Source organism: Neofelis nebulosa, chromosome 15 (assembly GCF_028018385.1).
Source record: "Neofelis nebulosa isolate mNeoNeb1 chromosome 15, mNeoNeb1.pri, whole genome shotgun sequence".
NCBI lineage: Eukaryota > Metazoa > Chordata > Mammalia > Carnivora > Felidae > Neofelis > Neofelis nebulosa.
Genome location: NC_080796.1, coordinates 21,995,586 through 22,013,519, shown reverse-complemented (window position 1 = coordinate 22,013,519; position 17,934 = coordinate 21,995,586). Strand labels below are relative to the sequence as shown.

The 17,934-nt window shown below is 39.3% G+C and overlaps 1 long non-coding RNA gene and 2 pseudogenes across 1 annotated transcript; 2 read left to right on the top strand and 1 right to left on the bottom strand.

Annotated features, from left to right (window-relative positions):
• LOC131496346 (large ribosomal subunit protein eL8-like) overlaps positions 1 to 17,934 on the top strand; it is a 94,223-nt pseudogene that overhangs the window by 42,288 nt on the left and 34,001 nt on the right.
• LOC131496349 (uncharacterized) lies at positions 708 to 8,998 on the bottom strand. Its single transcript, XR_009254450.1, has 3 exons — positions 8,307 to 8,998; positions 7,504 to 7,575; positions 708 to 5,886 (listed from the first exon to the last, which is right to left on the bottom strand). It is a non-coding gene; the product is annotated as an uncharacterized LOC131496349 (long non-coding RNA).
• LOC131495534 (elongation factor 1-alpha 1-like) lies at positions 9,569 to 16,141 on the top strand (annotated as a pseudogene).

Here is a 17,934-nt window from a genome sequence, read left to right as displayed (position 1 = left end):
AAAATTTCCCTTCTCCTTATCAATTAGTTAATTAACTCATTCATATCGGTATGGACTCATGGATACTTATTTTATTCACTGGATTCTAATCTCTTGTTATCATTATTTATCAAATCTATTATCAAATTGTCCCCAATTTGGCAGTGTCCCTATCATTTTTTTAGTACTTCCTTACTTTCTGGAGTAAGATATTCTATGCTCATTTGTAATTTTCCTGCGATTTCTTCTGAGAGTCCTACTTCCTTTTATTTTTACTTAAAAAAAAAAAGTTTATTTATTTATTTTGCAGGGGGAGGGGAAGAGAGAGGGAGAGAGAGAGAGAATTCCAAGCAGGCTCTGCACTGTCAGCACAGGGCCTGATGTGGGGCTTGAACCCACAAACTGTGAGAACATGACCTGAGCCAAAACCAAGAACCAGATGCCCAACTGACTGAGACACTCAGGTGCTCCAGTCCTACTTCCTTTTAAAGGAAATGATGTTTAGAAATCAAAATGTGGAGCTAGGTATGTTTATTGTTACTGGAACGTCACTGCTCCCAGCTTTTCTCAGTGACTAGCGCTAAGGCACACATACACACGCATTCCACTCAGGCTTCTGACAGCCTGCACTAAGCTGTGAGGTCACTCTCCTCATCTCTTGCTCTATGATCTCACCTTACCACCCTTACCATTTGCCCAACCCACAGCTAGATCCTCTCTTCGCCCTGCTCAGAACCTAACATCCCTCACTAAGCTGCTGTCACTGTCTCCACACAGTCATCCTCTTTACCCCATTGCCACAGCCCTCTCTTCCCCAATTTGGAAACTCTTCATAATTACCCTTCAAGACTCCCACACCCTGGAATTCTACCTGTCATCCCCACCTATCAGCCCCTTTGAGTAACTTTTGAATTATGCAGGATTGGGGCGCCTGGGTGGCTCAGTCAGTTAAGCCTCTGACTTTTGATTTCGGCTCAGGTCATGATCTCACGGTTTGTGAGATTGAGCCCCACGTCTGGTTCTGCACTGACAGCATGCAGCATCCTTGGAATTCTCTGTCTCCTTCTCTCTCTGTCCTTCCCCTGATCATGCATGAGTACACACACACACACACACACACACACACTCTCTCTCTCTCTTTCAAAATAAATAAACATGAAAAAAACACGTTATTGAATTATGGAGGATGAAAGGCAGGAAGGCAGAGGCTGTCACAGGGCCAACATCTCCATTAGGCACATAGACACAGTGCCCAAGGCCTATGACACTTGTAGGGGCCCACAACAATGTTGTAATTTTAATTTATTTTAAATTCAGAAAAAAACAATGGACATAATAATGAATCCGGGCTGAATTATATTTATTTTTATATCAAGACAAAATAAAATGTTTACTTTTTTTTAAGGTATGGAAGGCAATTTATTTAGCTTTGTGAAACTTTACTTTCACAATAATACATACCCTTGGCACTGTAAGACCTTATTAAAGTTTTGTAAATTGTGCTAATAAGGTAAATATTTAGGTTGATTTTATGAGGTTTTCAGACATTAAGTTTGAAAAAGTTAGTGGTTATCATAATTTGCACACATGATGACAATGAAAACAGTAAATGAAATCAATGAATACGATTTACCACCCCTGGGGCACCTGCTGGATCAGTGAGTTAAGCATTGAATTGTGGGTTTGAGCCCCCCATCGGGCTCTGTGCTGACAGCTTGGAGCCTGGAGCCTGCTTCAGATTCTGTGTCTCCCTCTCTCTCTCTGCCCCTTCCCCACTTGCACTCTGTGTCTCTTTCTCTTAAAGATAAATAAACATTAAAAAAATTATTAAAAAAATAAACAAACATTAAAAAAATAAAAAAACTTGATAATTGTAAATAGGCTAACATTTAAAAATGTATACTTTGATAAATATATGAATAATTAGGTAAACTTGACTAATTAGGAGAAGCTGACTGGGATACACACATTAAGCAATATGTGTTCATCTAAATTTTTTATATTTCATTTTTTTTTTTTTTTTTTTTACAAAATACTTATTCAAGTTGTTTAATGTATAACTTCTCATGTGCCATTTTGGAAGTCCTTTATATTAAAGACTATTATTCGTGTGTCTGATGCCAAACAGTGCTTATTCTGGACCTCCATGTTTGTATAAATTTGATTTCTTCTTGAGACACAAGTTTCTTGCTGGATTTCTGAGGTAACGTTTTTATTATTTCTGCAGTGGGTGGTGGACCCTGGTGCATCAGCCAGTCTGGTGATTTACTTCCCTCAGGATGCTGTGAAATTGAATGAGAGCGAAATCATCGTCCTGCTGGTCTCAAAACTTCTGACACGTTTGGTTTAGTATTGTCTTTTCTGTCGGGGAGCCTTATTTTTTAAATTAAATTAAATTAAATTAAATTAGATTTTATTATTTAATTTAATTTAATTTAATTTTTGAGAGAGAGAGAGGCGGGGGGAGAGCACGTGTGAGCAGGGGAAAGGGGTAGAGAGGGAGAACCCCAAGCAGGCACTACACTTAGTGTGGAGCCAGACACAGGGCTCCATCCCATGACCCTGGGATCTTGAGCTGAGCCAAAATCAAGAGTCAGATGCTCAACTGAATGAGCCACCCAGGCACCCCCTGTCAGGAAACCTTATTAATGGAGTATGTGCCTGAACAACCCTGCGGGCAGATGCCATCTCACTGCCCATCATGACCCAAATGTTTAATTAATTGTTATGGAGGAAGGAAAGTGTCTATTCCCTTTGAAAGCTACAGTGCAGTCCTGCGGCCTTGATTAGTTTTGTAAGTCCAGTTCCTTGTAGAGTTTCTGGAATATAGCATATACTCGATAAATGTGAAATAAATGAATGAATAAGTGGCCAAGTGTTAGGGCTTATGTTTCTTGTTTTTCCCATGGCAGAAAAGAATAGAGCAGAAAAAAAATCATCATATTTGTTGATGGCCTGTTTACTAGAATGAGTGTTTTCTTTGCCCCCAGTAGTTCAAAGCTATCTATATATTCATCCATTAATTCAAATACTTATTGGCTCCCTACAATAGGAAGTGCTTCCTTTGTGTGTCAGTATGGGATTGTGGAATGTCCAGCTTGGTCTTAGGAGAGCAGGCTGTGTCTATAAGAACAAAATCCTGAACTAACCTCTCCAGCACAGCACTGTCGTCCACGGGCCCCACACATCGGAAACACGCTGAGCTAATCCTCCAGTTCCAGTTCTACACATTCCCGCTCATGCAGCCTTTTCTATACCTTTGACACGAGCCAACTTCATCTTTTCTCAGCATGAGTCACTGTCAAAAACATACACTTTGTCATAACTGCTGTAGCTCTAGTGCTGTCCATTGCTTTTTAAACAATCATAAAATCAAATCTAAAGCTCACGTTGAGAGCTTGTTTTATTGATGACGTACAATGGGAGATGGATGAGATATCTGGGGCCAGAACTGTTGACCATCTACCATCTTTATTGAGAAATTTCTGATTTCCAATCTAACTAACTCAAATGAGTCGTAATTCAGAGACGTGATAAAGTTAAATTCTCCTCTGTGCTGACTATGAAAAGCACTTGGGAAGCACAATAATAACATAGACATGATTGTATAAGGAATGCTCAATATACTTAAAATAACACTTTCAAGTACCCTCAAATACTTTGGCATAAAATATTCCATTTGAACCTTTATTATTTCTAGGTCAGCTGTTGGCAAACTGTGGCCTGGGGTTGCATCCAGCCTTCTCCCTGTTTTTTTATGGCCTGTAAACTAAGATTTTTTTTTTTTTTTTACATTTTTAAGTGGTTGAAAAAAATAAAAAGAATATTCTGTGATATGTGAAAATTGCAGTAAATTCAAGCTTCGACGTCCATAAGTAATGTTTTATTCAACTCAGCTATATCCATTTGCTTATGTATTATTTGTGGCTGCTTTTGAATGATGAAGGGCAGAGTTTAGTTGGAACAGAGACTGTTGGAACAGAGACCAAAGCCAGAAATATCTGCTATCTGAAACTGTACACAAGTTTGCCTTCCTGGGTTTGAGGTACTAGAGACACATCAGTGAACAAAACAGAGATCTCTGTGTTGGGGGAAGTCATCAAGAGGGCGTGACTACCAGCTGATCCGACAGCTAGACCCAGGTGACAGGAGGCTTCTTAGTCCCTCCCCATCATCGGAATGTACATTCTGAGCATCATTCCCGTAGCCAGAGCTGTTTCAAGGGCACAACCTTAAAAAAGAAATGTGTTGTTGAGACCATTTGGATTGTATATGGGACTGAACCCTGTTAAGCGCTCTATATAAACTTTTAAGATTCTGGCAGGTAGGTATGATGACCTACCAATCTGGACTGGCCTGCTTCTTTCTTTGGTCTCTCCTTGCCCTCTGTGTAGGGGGACCAGGTTTGAATTTCAGCCAGAGAACTCCCAAAGTTGCAAACCAACGCCCTGCCCTCAGAAAACTTACATTCAAATACGGGAAGACAGGAAACAGTAAGCATAAGTACATTATATATAGTATTATTAGGATGTGATAAATGTGATGAGAAGAAAAGATGTAGAGGAGGGTAAAGGGAATAAGGATTTTCTTTTTTTGGTGGGGGGAGGATGTTACACTTTGGAAGACAGCAATCAGGGTAGACCTCGTTAAAAAGGTGGTACCTGAGCAAAGACTTGAAAAGGGTGAGGAAGTGAGCCACATGGGTGTTTGGGGAAAAGCATTGGAGGCAGAAGGGATAACAGCAGCTCCTCATACGGTTGTTGTGTAGATTGAGTTCATGTATTTAACTAAAAATAGCACCTGGCAAATGGTAAATTCTCAAAAAAAAAAAAAGAGTTCTTTTTTAGAACGAGCTAGCTGTAGACGCTCCTTTCCTCTCTGCAGTGGGCGGATGTACTGAGTGCCTCTTGGTAGGCGCTCACTATAGCAGAGAAAGGCTCTCCTAAGTACTCGGGGTCTTGATATCTTAGCTTTATCCCAGGATTAGCTGTCATCCCTGGGGCTTAGCTCTCAGGGGCAGAGCCATCCTGGAGAATCATGAGCTCGGGAGGTATCATACCTGTGGTCTGTGTATTTATCAATACGGATCCCGGAGTCTGTCGGCACACACAGGCGCAGGGACTTGCCCTACCGTCACACAATTAGTCAGCAGCAAAGCTTCGATAGGCATGGGGTGTTTTGCTTCCAGGTCTGGTGTTCTGTTCCTGCTCTGCGCTCCTCGTCCTGCAATAAACCTATTTTTACACGGCTTATTTCTTCCAGTAAACTTTCAGGTGTCTTTGCGCAGGGACCACGTCTTACTCATTTTTGTTTTCCCCTTCAGAATCAGGCACTAAACAAACAAAAAACCAAAACCGTTGCAAGAACAGTCAGTGCTTGAATTTGTTGGGTACCGTTTCAAATCGTAACCACTACCTGTAAGTCTGTCAGATAATGCCAACGTGGGACCGACCATCCCTTGTTTCCTGCGTTTGTATAAAGCATGGGGACATAAATTGTCCTACAAATCAGGGAGCTCCCAGAAGAGATACCGGGCATTTACATTTTCAAACTTTTTTATGTTGCTAAATATCATGTGAAGATCCTGGAGCATAAGATGATTCATGAGCTTTGGGCTTTGATGAGCAGTAGCGTCAGGCTGCTAGATAAGAGATGGCATTTCCAGGACAAAAAATGGGGCAGACAATGCAGGACAAACACTTTGTTGTCCTTTGTCTTAATCCAGGGTGGGTTCTCAAAGTGTGGTTTATGGACGGGCGGCATTAGCATCACATGATGCTCGTCAGAAATGCAAATTCTTGGGGTGCCTGGGTAGTTCAGTCCGTTGAGCGCCCGACTCTTGATTTCGCCTCAGGTCATGATCCCAAGGTCATGGTATTGAGCCCTGTGTCGGGCCCCACGCTGGAGCTGAAATAAAAAAATAAAATAAAATAAATGCGTTCAACAAATTTTTTAAAAAATGGGAGAAATAGTTAAGGATATGTGAACTTCCTGGGGACTGCTGTGAGGTGACACTGGATTACGTTTATCACCTGATTCCCATATGCCCTTGCTCAGACTGGCCTATTTTAGAGTGGTGTTACAGGCCCTAGGAATTCGTATTCAGCTCAAGAGTTTGTAGCCAACATTTCCCAAAGATTTGGTGGGTATTTTTTAGGTAAATGGCTGCAGGCTCATTTGGGTAAAGTTATGAAATTTCAAGGTCCTGATGTTTGAACAGTCTGGCTTCTGTAAAATATTTGCTTGTAAAGTCCTGCTTTTATTTTATTTTTGTAATAAAAGACACTCAAAACCTCTCAATTTTTGTGCTTGGAGGCTCCATGCTCTACAAACCAGAGTTAGAAATCTCCAAGTGTCAGGCCACTAATTGCTATAAATATTTCATGGTAATTGCTAATCATGCCCATTCTTTTTTAGAGGTTTGTTTAAACCCTTGTTTAAACATCAGTTCTGGGTAAATAAGGCTGAGATGATCTAGGAGTACATTTTTTTCTTTTTTCTTTTCTTTCCAAGGAAGATGGACTATGCTAGTGGGAAAGCCTTAGATGTCAAACATTTTGATGAGATGTGTGTTCATTTGAGAAAGGAACCAGAGAGAGAGAGAGAGAGAGAGAGCCAATCTGGTGTGTACTGGAGGGAGAGAGAGAGAGAGAGAGAGGGAAATCTGAAGCTGAGGATGGGGATACATCAACAGGGAGTGTGAAAAAAGAGCCCATGAGACCAGGTACTGCATTGGGAGGGGCCAGAGCAAGAATCCTCTGATGGCAAAACTGCCTGGAAGGCTGATAATAGAAATATTAAATGTAGATTTTTAACATGTCTGCTGTGTTTATATACTCTTCAGCAGTCGAAGCAACAGGAGAACACAACCAGTTCTGTGATTTACAGTTTCTCTTAACAGAAGAATGTCAAAATTATGTTGGTAATAAGAGCATTGATAAAGGATTTTGCCTTTCCACTCTCATATGAAGTTGGAGAAATGCAGCGATTTAGGTTTGAGAAGAGAAACAATTTGGAGGATAAATTTGGTTTTGTCTTTAGGTGACCTAAACTTGAACAATAAAGAGTAACGAGGACTTCTGTTTCCAGCGATATGGCAGACTAAGTTATCTGTTACCTCTTCCAACACAAAACACTTAAAAATGCTAGACAAATTACAACGGGCATCCTTTTCGGTGCATAGCTGAATTTATAAGAAAGAAGGGGAAACTCCAGGGCCAAAACTTGAGAGTCAAATGAAAAATTGGAAGGGTTTGTAGGTCTCAATAACCAATATACTTGGATTTTAATGGCGTCACAAGGACGGAAGACAGGTTTTAGGTCCATTGGGTAAGAAATTGATGAGACTTGCAGTGGCAGCAACAATGATGAACAAGGTGGACTAGAAAACAACTACTTTCGGCTAGTCGCTGACCAAAAAAAGCGTTTCCTGATGAATGGTAACTGCAGGACTATTCTCACATGGTTTAGGCATCCAAATTTATTTTGTCCACATGCTCTAATAACATTCAATCAAAAACTTACCATAACGGTGCATCCTTGGACACCTGCCAGAAGCACGTGCCACATCTGGAAGAGCATGCTCTCATTCCAGGCCTTTGCAAAACAAACGACAGGATTAATCCCTAGGGTCTTCAGATTTTGGAATTATTCATGTCTTTAAGTATGTTCAAGTGAATAAATAACTAAACAAATGAGGGAATAACAATCATAACAGAGAAACAAAACCTTACGAACAGAAGATACAGTAAAACCTTGAGTTGTGAGTAACTTGTTCTGAGTTCTGCAAGATGAGCGAATGATGTCTTACAATAAGGGTAGTACTCGGTGCCGAATGTCACATGATCACAACTGAATCAAAGGTTCTTGAAATTCGCTTTGGTATGTAAGCGCTTTGGACTGTAAGTATGTTTCTGGAATGAATTATGCTAACAAACCAAGGTTTTACTGTAGTAAGTATTAGAAAAAAGAACCAGATAGAACTTCTGGAACAATTATAGCAATCGACATTAGAAACTCCGTGGAAGGGTTAGTTGCAGATTAGAAGCAGTTTAAGTGAGAATCAGTAAGAAATACAGAAATAATCATGAATGCACCAAAAATAAAGAGGGATTCCTTCTTTGGCTAGATTCATACATCTCTTTGGGTTACATTATAATTATAGTTATGTTGGCTTAGGAGCTGTGACAAGACTTGCAAAGAGAAGAAAATGAGTTAGCACTCTGAAGTCTTTACAACTATCTTATTAGCTTAAAGAGAAGGTGATGTCAAAAAATTAAAAATGGAAATTTTCCTATGGTCATAAACATGATACAAATTTCTCTTACTCTGTCATTGGCAGGTGAACAACCAAGGAAAAGTGGGTGTCATTGAATGCCTCAGTAAAAGCTGGGATAGTAAACACAGCATCCTCCAAGGGCTCTTCTAGAGGGAAGAGTTGGAAAGTGTGATGAAATAATGATCACTTTTTCTTATTTCAAAATTCTCAATGTGCATAACATACTACCATTTGTAAAAATAAAAATAATATGTCTTACATAATATTTATTTTACGTATATGCATGCAACACACAGGAAACTGGTAACGAAGGCTGCCTCTGGTGAGGGGAATTGTGTACCTAGGGGGATAGGTATGGGAGAGAGACTTATTTCTCACAGTTCTCAAACTTTTCTAGTCTTAGGACCCCTTTTGGTCTTTTAAATTTTTTTTAATGTTTATGTATTTACTTAAACTTTTTAAAAACGTTTATTTAGTTTTGAGAGAGAGAGAGAGAGAGAGAAGTGGAGGAGGGACAGAGAGAGAGGCAGACACAGAATCCAAAGCAGGCTCCAGTTTCTGAGCTGTCAGACAGAACCTGATGCGGAGCTCGAATTCATGAACCATGAGATAATGACCCGAGTTGGAAGCTTAACTGATTGAGCCACCCAGGCACCCCAGGACCCCTTTTGGTCTTAAAAATTATTGAAGTTCCCCAAGTGTTTTTGTTTATATGAGTAATATGTTCATCAATATTTACTGTACTAGAAGTTAAAACAGAAATCTTAAAAAGATCTATTTAATAATTCACTTAAGGGGCATCTGGGTGGCTTGGTCGGTTGAGCGTCCGACTTCGGCTCAGGTCATGATCTCACGGTCCGTGAATTCGAGCCCCCTGTTGGGCTCTGTGCTGACAGCTCAGAGCCTGGAGCCTGTTTTCGGATTCTGTGTCTCCCTCTCTCTCTGACCCTCCCCCATTCATGCTCTGTCTCTCTCTGTCTCAAAAATAAAATAAACGTTAAAAAAATTTTTTTTAAAAATAATTCACTTAAAAGTAAGAATAAACCCATGATTTGTTAACATAAATAATATCTTGTTAAATAAAAAATAAAAAGAGAGCCTTGAATAATAAATAAAATAAATAATAAATAAAATAAATAAATAACATAAAATAATAAATAAAAAATAACCATATTTTCTAAAATAGAATTTAGTGAGAAGAATGGCATTGGCTTTTTTTTTTCTTCCTGCAAATCTTTCTAGTGTCTGGCTTAAGAGACAGCTGGATTCTTACATTAGCTGCTGTATTCAGTGTTTGCGATCTTACACATCATGGAGATTCTGGAGAGCAGCACTGTACCCTTGAGAGGGAATCAGAGTGAGAAAGGGAAACAATATCTTAGTACCATTATGAAAATAGTTTTCATCTCACAGACCTATGCAAAGGATCTCAAGAACCTTGGGTTGCACTTTCAGAATTGCTTCTGTATAAAATCTGTTTGAATTCTATACCATGTGCATGGATTAGCAAGTCACAATACATCCCAACTTACATACATGCAAATATCCATACATGCATATGCATGTATAAATGTACACCTTTCAAGGCTCTCTCTTCTGATCTTTCTGGAATGCAAAAAGAAAGGTAACTGGAGGTTTCTGTGAAACAACCGTGTCACAGTTTTGATAATGCTTTTAGAAAGGAAAAGCGAATATATAGCTATTATATCTAGTATTTATTGGGTACTTATTATGTACTGGACAGTGTGTCAAGAATTTTATCTGCTTTATATAATTTAATCTTTTCCTGAACCATATGAGAAAGGTGCTATTATTTTCTTCACTTTATTAAGGACAGACTGGGACTTAGAGAAGTTCAATCATGGGTCCGAGATCATGCAGCCATTAGGATTTTGCTACGTCCAACTCCAAAGCACATCGCTTTCAAAAACTAGAGTCTAAATGGTTGTCTTTTTTCTTCTTTTAGTGTTTAAAATTGTGGTAAAATACACATAACATAAAATTTACCATCTTAACCCCTTTTGAGTGTATCGTTCAGTAGTATTAAATACTTTCATAATGTGCAACTATCACCACTATCCATTTCCGTAATTCTTTTCATCTTGTAAAACTGAAACTCTATACCCATGAAAAGATAACTGTTCTTTCCACCCTTCCTCCAGACCCTGGCAACTACCATTCTTTCTGTCTGTACAATTTTGACTGCTCTATAAATGGAATTACATAGTATTAGTCTTTTTCACGTAGCAAGGTGTCTTCAAGATTCATCCATGTTGTAGCTTATATCAGAATTTCTTCCTTTTTATTTTAATATATGTGCTGCTGAAGTGAGCACAAAATTACCTCATTTTTAAAAGCTGAATAATTTTACATTGTAGGCATCTATCACATTTTGCTTATCACTTCCTCCATCGATAAACACTTTGGTTGCTTCCACATTTTAGCTATGGTCAATAATGCTGCTGTGAATAAAGTCTTTAGTTTAGTTAATATTATTATTATTATACCAATGTTCTTAAGTTTGACAAATGGACCATAGATATGTTAATAACGGGGCAAGACAGTTTTGGTGAAGGAATTCTGTGTATGTTCTTGTAACTTTTCTGTAAATTGCAAATTGTTATAAAAGAAAGATATCTTTAAATAGTGAATGACAAACTTTTAATATTTGGTCAGTAATAAATATACCTTCAGGAAGATTCTTCTCACATGTAATTTCTTTCTACTTCAGTATAAGCATGTATTGCTATTTTTGTCTATTTCCTGTTAGTCATTAAGAACCTCTGCTCTTTACTTGCCATAAAAAGTGTTTTTTTATGACTGAAAATTTGAGAATTACAACAGCTTTTCACATATATTTGCATTTTAAACAATTCATGTTATTTAAACAACCCAAAATCATGGTTCAATTTTAATCCCTGTATAACTATTTGGCCATATTCTTTGGCAATACTGTCTTAAAGTCACATAAGCACAGCAAGCTGACAATCATTATGATTGGCTTTATTTTTTAACTTTATTGAGATACAATTGACATGGAACATTATGTAAGATTAAGGTATACAATGTTTTGATTTGATACACTAATATTTTGCAAAACGATTACCACCCTAGTGTTAGCTAATACTTCTGTCACATCATCTAATTACAATTTATTTTTTGTGGTAAGAACATTTGAGATTATTCCCTTAACAACTTTCAAGTTTATAATACAGTATTGTTAGCTATAGTCTCCATGCTGTACCTTAGATTCCTCAGAACTTACCATCTTATGACTGAAAGGTTGTTCCCTTTGACCATGTCTTCCCACTTTCCCCACCCCACCCCCTAGTAATCACCATTCTACTCTCTGTTTCTATGAGTTTGATGTTTTTAGATTCTACATATAAATGAGATCATTCAGCATTTATCTTTTCTAACTAATACCCTCAATTAGCATAATACTCTCAATTTCTATCCATGTTGTCACAAATAGCAGGATTTTCTTCTTTTTTAATGGCTGAATAGTATTCCACTATACCATATTTTCTTTATCCAGTCATCCACTAATGAATACTTAGGTTGTTTCCCTGTGGCTATTGTGAATATTGCAGCAAAGAACATGGGAGTGCAGATTCCTTTTTGAGTTAGTGTTTTCATTTTTTTTTTTTTTGATAAATTCCCAGAAGGATTTCTGGATCATATGGTAGTTCTATTTTTAAATTTTTTCAGTAATCTCCATACTATTTTCCATAGTGGTTGCACCAATTTATATTCCCTCCAACAGTGCACAAATACTACACATCCTCACAAATACTTGTTATCTCTTATGTTTTCAGTGATAGCCATTCTTTTTTTTTTTTTTCCAACGTTTTTTATTTATTTTTGGGACAGAGAGATTCAGAACATGAACGGGGGAGGGGCAGAGAGAGAGGGAGACACAGAATCGGAAACAGGCTCCAGGCTCCGAGCCATCAGCCCAGAGCCTGACGCGGGGCTCGAACTCACGGACCGCGAGATCGTGACCTGGCTGAAGTGGGACGCTTAACCGACTGCGCCACCCAGGCACCCCAGTGATAGCCATTCTAAATGTGCATGAAATCACAAGAACCCAACTAACCAAAACAATTCTGAGAAAGAAGAACAAAGCTTCAAACTGATGATGATCCAAACACTATGGTATTGGCATACAAAGTGATCCAAACAGTATGATATTGGCATAAAAACAGACACATAGGTTCTAATTAATGGAACAAAATAGAGGTCCCAGAAATTAACACGACATATACGGTCAATCAATTTACAACAAAGGAGCCAAGAATATGCAATGGGGAAAGAACAGTCTCTTTAATAAATGGTGCTGGGAGAACTGGATAACCATACACAGAAGAATGAAATGGGACCCTTATCCTAAACCACCTACAAAAATTAACTCAAAATGGACTAAGGACTTAAGCATAACTTGAAACCATAAGCTTCTAGAATAAAACATGAAGAAAAATCTCTTTGATATTGATCTTGGCAACAGTTCTTTTTTTATTTGACACCAAAAGCACAAACAACAAACACAAAATAAATGAGTGGGGCCACATTGAACTAAAAAGCTTCTGCAGAACAAAAGAAACAAGCAGCGAAATGAAAAGACAACCTATGGAATAGTGGAAAATGTCTGCATATCATATATCTGATAAGGAGTTGCTATCCCCAAACTATGAAGGACTCCTACAACTCAATAGGAAAAAAAGAACAATTCCATTTAAAACTGGGCAGAATAACTTGACCAGGCATTTCTACAAAGAAGGCCTACAAATTACCAAAAGATTTATGAAAAGATGCTCAACATCACTAAGCAGCAGGGAAATGCAAACCAAAACCACAGTGAGAAACAGCTAATTGTTGGTGTTAACAAAATGGATTCCACTGAGCCACCCTACCTACAGCCAGAAGAGATATGAGGAAATTGTTAAGGAAGTCAGCACCTACATTAAGAAAACTGGGTACAGGCCCAGCACAGTAGCATTTATGCCAGTTTCTGGTTGGAATGGTGACAACCTGCCGGAGCCAAGTGCTAACATGCCTTGATTCAAGGGATGGAAAGTCACATGTAAAGATGGCAATGACAGTGGAACCACACTGCTTAAAGTTCTGGTTCTGCATTTGGCTACCCGCTCATCCAGCTGACCCTTGTGTCTGCCCCTCCAGGATGTCTACAAAATTGGTGATACTGGTACTGTCCCTGTGGGCCAGGTAGAGACTGGTGTTCTTTTTTTTTTTTTTTTAATCTTTTTAATGTTTATTTTTATTTTTGAGAGAGACACAGAGACAGAGAGAGACAGAGAGAGATAGAATGTGAGTAGGGGAGGGGCAGAGAGAGAGGGGGGACACAGAATCAGAAGCAGGCTCCAGGCTCTGAGCTGTCAGCACAAGCCTGATGTGAGGCTCAAACCCACAGACTGTGAGATCATGACCTGAGCCAAAGTCAGACGCTCAACCGACTGAGCCACCCAGACACCCAAGACTGGTGCTTACACCCAGCATGGTGGTCACCTTTGCTCCGGTCAATTTTACAACTGAAGTAAAGTCTGTTGAAATACACCATGGAGCTTTGAGTGAGGTTCTTCCTGGGGACAACGTAGGCTTCAATGTCAGGTATGTATCTGTCAAAGATGTTCATCGTGGCAATGTGGCTGATGACCGCAAAAACGACCTACTAATGGAAGCAGATGGCTTTATGGCTCAGGTGATTATCCTGGACCATCCAGGCCAAATCAGTGCCAGATATGCACTGTGTTAGATTGTCACACAGCTCACATTATTTGCAAGTGTGCTGAGCTGAAGATTTATTGTCGTTCTTGAAAAAAGCTGCAAGATGGCCCCAAGTTCTTGAAATCTGGTGCTGTTGCCATTGTTGATATGGTCGCTGGCAAGCTTTTCTGTGTTGAGAGCCTTTTTGCTGTTTGTGACATGAGACAGACAGTTGCTGTGGGTGTCATCAAAGCAGTGGGCCAATAAGGCAGCTTGAGCTGGCAAGGTCACCAGGTCTGCCCAGAAAGCTCAGAAGTCTAAATGAATATTACCCCCAATACTTGCCACCCCAGTCTTAATCAGTGGTGGAAGAACGGTCTCAGAACCATTTGTGTCAACTGGCCTTTTAAGTTTAATAGTAAAAGACTGGTTACTGATAACAATGCATTGTAAAACCTTCAGAAGGAAAGGAGAATGTTTTGTGGACCATTTGGGTTTTTGTGTATATGGCAGTTTTAAGTTACTAGTTTTTAAAAGCAGTACTTTTTAATGGAAACAACTTGACCAAAAATCTGTCACAGAATTTGAGACCCATAAAAACAAAATTTTAATAAGGAAAAAAACTACAATTAGATATTATTTCACATCTGTTAGAGTGGCATGATAAGAAATAACAAATGTTGGTCTTGGCACTTGATTTTTTTCAATTTGACACCAAAAGCAAAGATAACAGAAACAAAAATAAACAAGAGGGGCTGCATCAAACTAAAAGGCACTGCAAAGGAGGAGAAAGAGAAACCCTTTTGGATTGTGGGTGGGAATGTAAACTGGTGCAGCCACTCTGGAAAACAGTATGGAGGTTCCTCAAAGAATTAAAAATAGAGCTACCCTACAATCTAGCAATCATAGGGTAAAGATCCTAGCACTACTAGGTATTTATCCAAGGGATACAGGTGTGCTGTTTCGAAGGGCCACTTGCATCCCAATGTTTATAGCAGCACTATCAACAATAGCCAAAGTATGGAAAGAGCCCAAATGTCCATCAACAGATGAATGGATAGAAGATGTGGTATATATACACAATGGAATATTACTTGGCGAACAAAAATAATGAAATCTTGCCATTTGCAACTACATGGATAGAACTGGACTGTATTATGCTCAGAGAAATTGTTTAGTCAGAAAAGACAAATATCATATGATTTCACTCATATGTGGCATTTAAGATACAAAACAGATGAACGTAAGGGAAGGGAAGCAAAAATAATATAAAAACAGGGAGGGGGACAAAACATAAGAGACTCTTAAATATAGAGAACAAACTGAGGGTTGCTGGAGGGGTTTTGGGTGGGGAGATGGGCTAAGTGGACAAGGGGCATTGAGGAGGGCACTTGTTGGGATGAGCACTGGGTGTTATATGTAGGGGATGAATCACTGGATTCTGCTCCTGAAATCATTATTGTATTATATGCTAACTCACTTGGATGTAAATTAAAAAAAAAAAAAAAAGCACAGCAAAGGAAATCATTAACTAAATGAAAAGGCAACCTACCTATTGGGAGAAATATTTATTTTATCATCCTGTTTAGCTATTGCAGTGTGGTGGGAGGAAATGTTTAAGTACTTGCTAGGCCTTTCTGCCAGAGTCAGGCAAACAACTTCTGAGGTGCAGCTTTGATCTTGACAGCCCTCATTAGTTAAGGCACAGGCTTTGAAATGGGAAATTGGGAAAGACTTTAGAGAAAAGGTGTTTATTTCATGGTTATATATGGGTATGGGTCTTTACAGAACTGAATGTGTTATCAGCCAGGCTAATAGGATTGGGGAGAAGCCAAGGTTAGTGGTTATGTAGTTAGTATCTATGGCTGCTGGTCTGTGTGGTCATCATAGCCGGAGTGGAGTGGACAGTATGATAAAGGAATCATTGACTCTGGTTAAATGGTCTGACCCATGTTTTCAGGTCAACGAGCTTCCCATCCAATGTGCTCTGGATACTCATGTACAGAGAATGAGTTATAAGGTTAACTTACTACATTATAAGGATAATAGTGAGGAGAGAGGGCAAGGTGATCGGATTGTTAAGGAAGGCAGCAGAGGCAGTGATTTGAGCTTTGTAAGATGGAAAAAGCAAGTCCTTGAATTTTCCTTTTTAAAAATAACTCTGAGGGGGTGCCTGGGTGGCTCGGTTGGTTAAACATCCGACTAAGTCTCACGTCATGATCTCGTGGTTTGTGGGTTCGAGCCCGCATTGGGCTCTGGGCTGACAGCTCAGAGCCTGGAGCTTGCTTGGGATTCTGTGTCTCCCTCTCTCTCTGCTCTTCCCCACTCACACTCTCTCTGTCTCTTGAAAATGAATAAACGTTAAAAAAAATTAAAAATAACTCTGAGACTGTGAATGGAATTTGCTTATGTTTATATGTTTCCCTAAACTATGAACTTCTTGAGAATAGGTTCTGTTTTATTTATTTATTAATTTTTAAATTTTAGTGTTTATTTATTTTTGAGAGAGAGAGAGAGAGATGGAATGTGAGCAGAGGAGGGGCAGAGAGAGAGAGAGAGGGAGACACAGAATCTGTAGCAGGCTCCAGGCTCTGAGCTGTCAGCACAGAGACTGATGTGGGGCTCACACTCATAAACCGTGAGATCATGATCTGAACTGAAGTCAGACACTCAACTGAGCCACCCAGGTTCCCCACGGTTCTGTGTTTTAATAAATCTTTTTATCCCAAACAACTAACGCAGGGCCTATTGAATAATGTTTGTTGAAACAACCAAATTCCTGGGATCAGGATGCACATCTTTTGGCAAGTCCTTATTCGGCCTACTCATGTTTTCACCCCACCTATCTACAGTGTGAATTATTCTTACTTATGTTTGCCAGGTACTATGCATAACGGTGTGATGGAAGGAACTGCTTTGGAGTTACCACACCTGAGTCCCAGAACTGCTTCTAAGTAGCTATGAGGCCTTGGACAAGTCACTTAAATTCTCTTGGTTTTTGCTTTTTAATTCATGAAATGAGGTTTTCGGACTACATCACGGAGGGAAATACCTGGGGAGCAGCATACTGTCAACCTTTCCTCCTACACCTATAACAGGGATGACGTCTTCACATAGCCACTGCCAGGGAGCCAGAAGTGACACTGAAATAAGATCTATTTCCTCTCCCTGAACAAGATAATCTCAAAGGTCTGTGGCCTAAGCTGTGAAAACACATACACAGCTAAAACTCAACTAGCCTCATCATGGGTTATTGGATACCCAGAGTCAATTGATTCCCTTTCTTTTTCATATATTTTCTCCACCCCCCCCTCCAGTTTTTTCCTAGACCTATTAACTTGGCTAGTTAGTATTTCCTATTTCCATGCCTTTCCTTTGAAGTGAGCAGTTAGGGGCAAAAAGAGACATAGAAGACCTGAAAGGTCTCCCACGTCATTTGTCAATTAGGTATGAATGAGAGCTGCCCACACAGAAGTTCTGCCACCATGGCCAAGACTCCAAGCATGACCAGACTGTACTTGTGCTGATAATTTGTACTCACACTTACTCCTGTAGCTACCTGTAGCCACACCTGTAGTTACATCGACCCCAACACCTATACCTACACCTATGTCTATAACTATACCGACACATACCCTATACTTACACTTACATTTGAAAGCTCATGTCCTTTTTTTTCCCCCCTTCCTAGTATACAGAGAACACTGCAACAAGCTATACTGTTTGTTGCCAGACTCCTAAGCCAGGAAAAATTCTCTCAAAAACAACTGGCAATGACACATGTGAAACACCTTACTGAGAGTAGGTGCAAAACATTAAAGGCATACAGCTTGGACCATGAAAAGACTGTGAGACAAGGATGTGAACTACTGGAAAGAATATAATGTAAAAAACAAAACAAACTCAAAACAATAACAACAACAACAACAACAACAACAACAACAACATGGAGA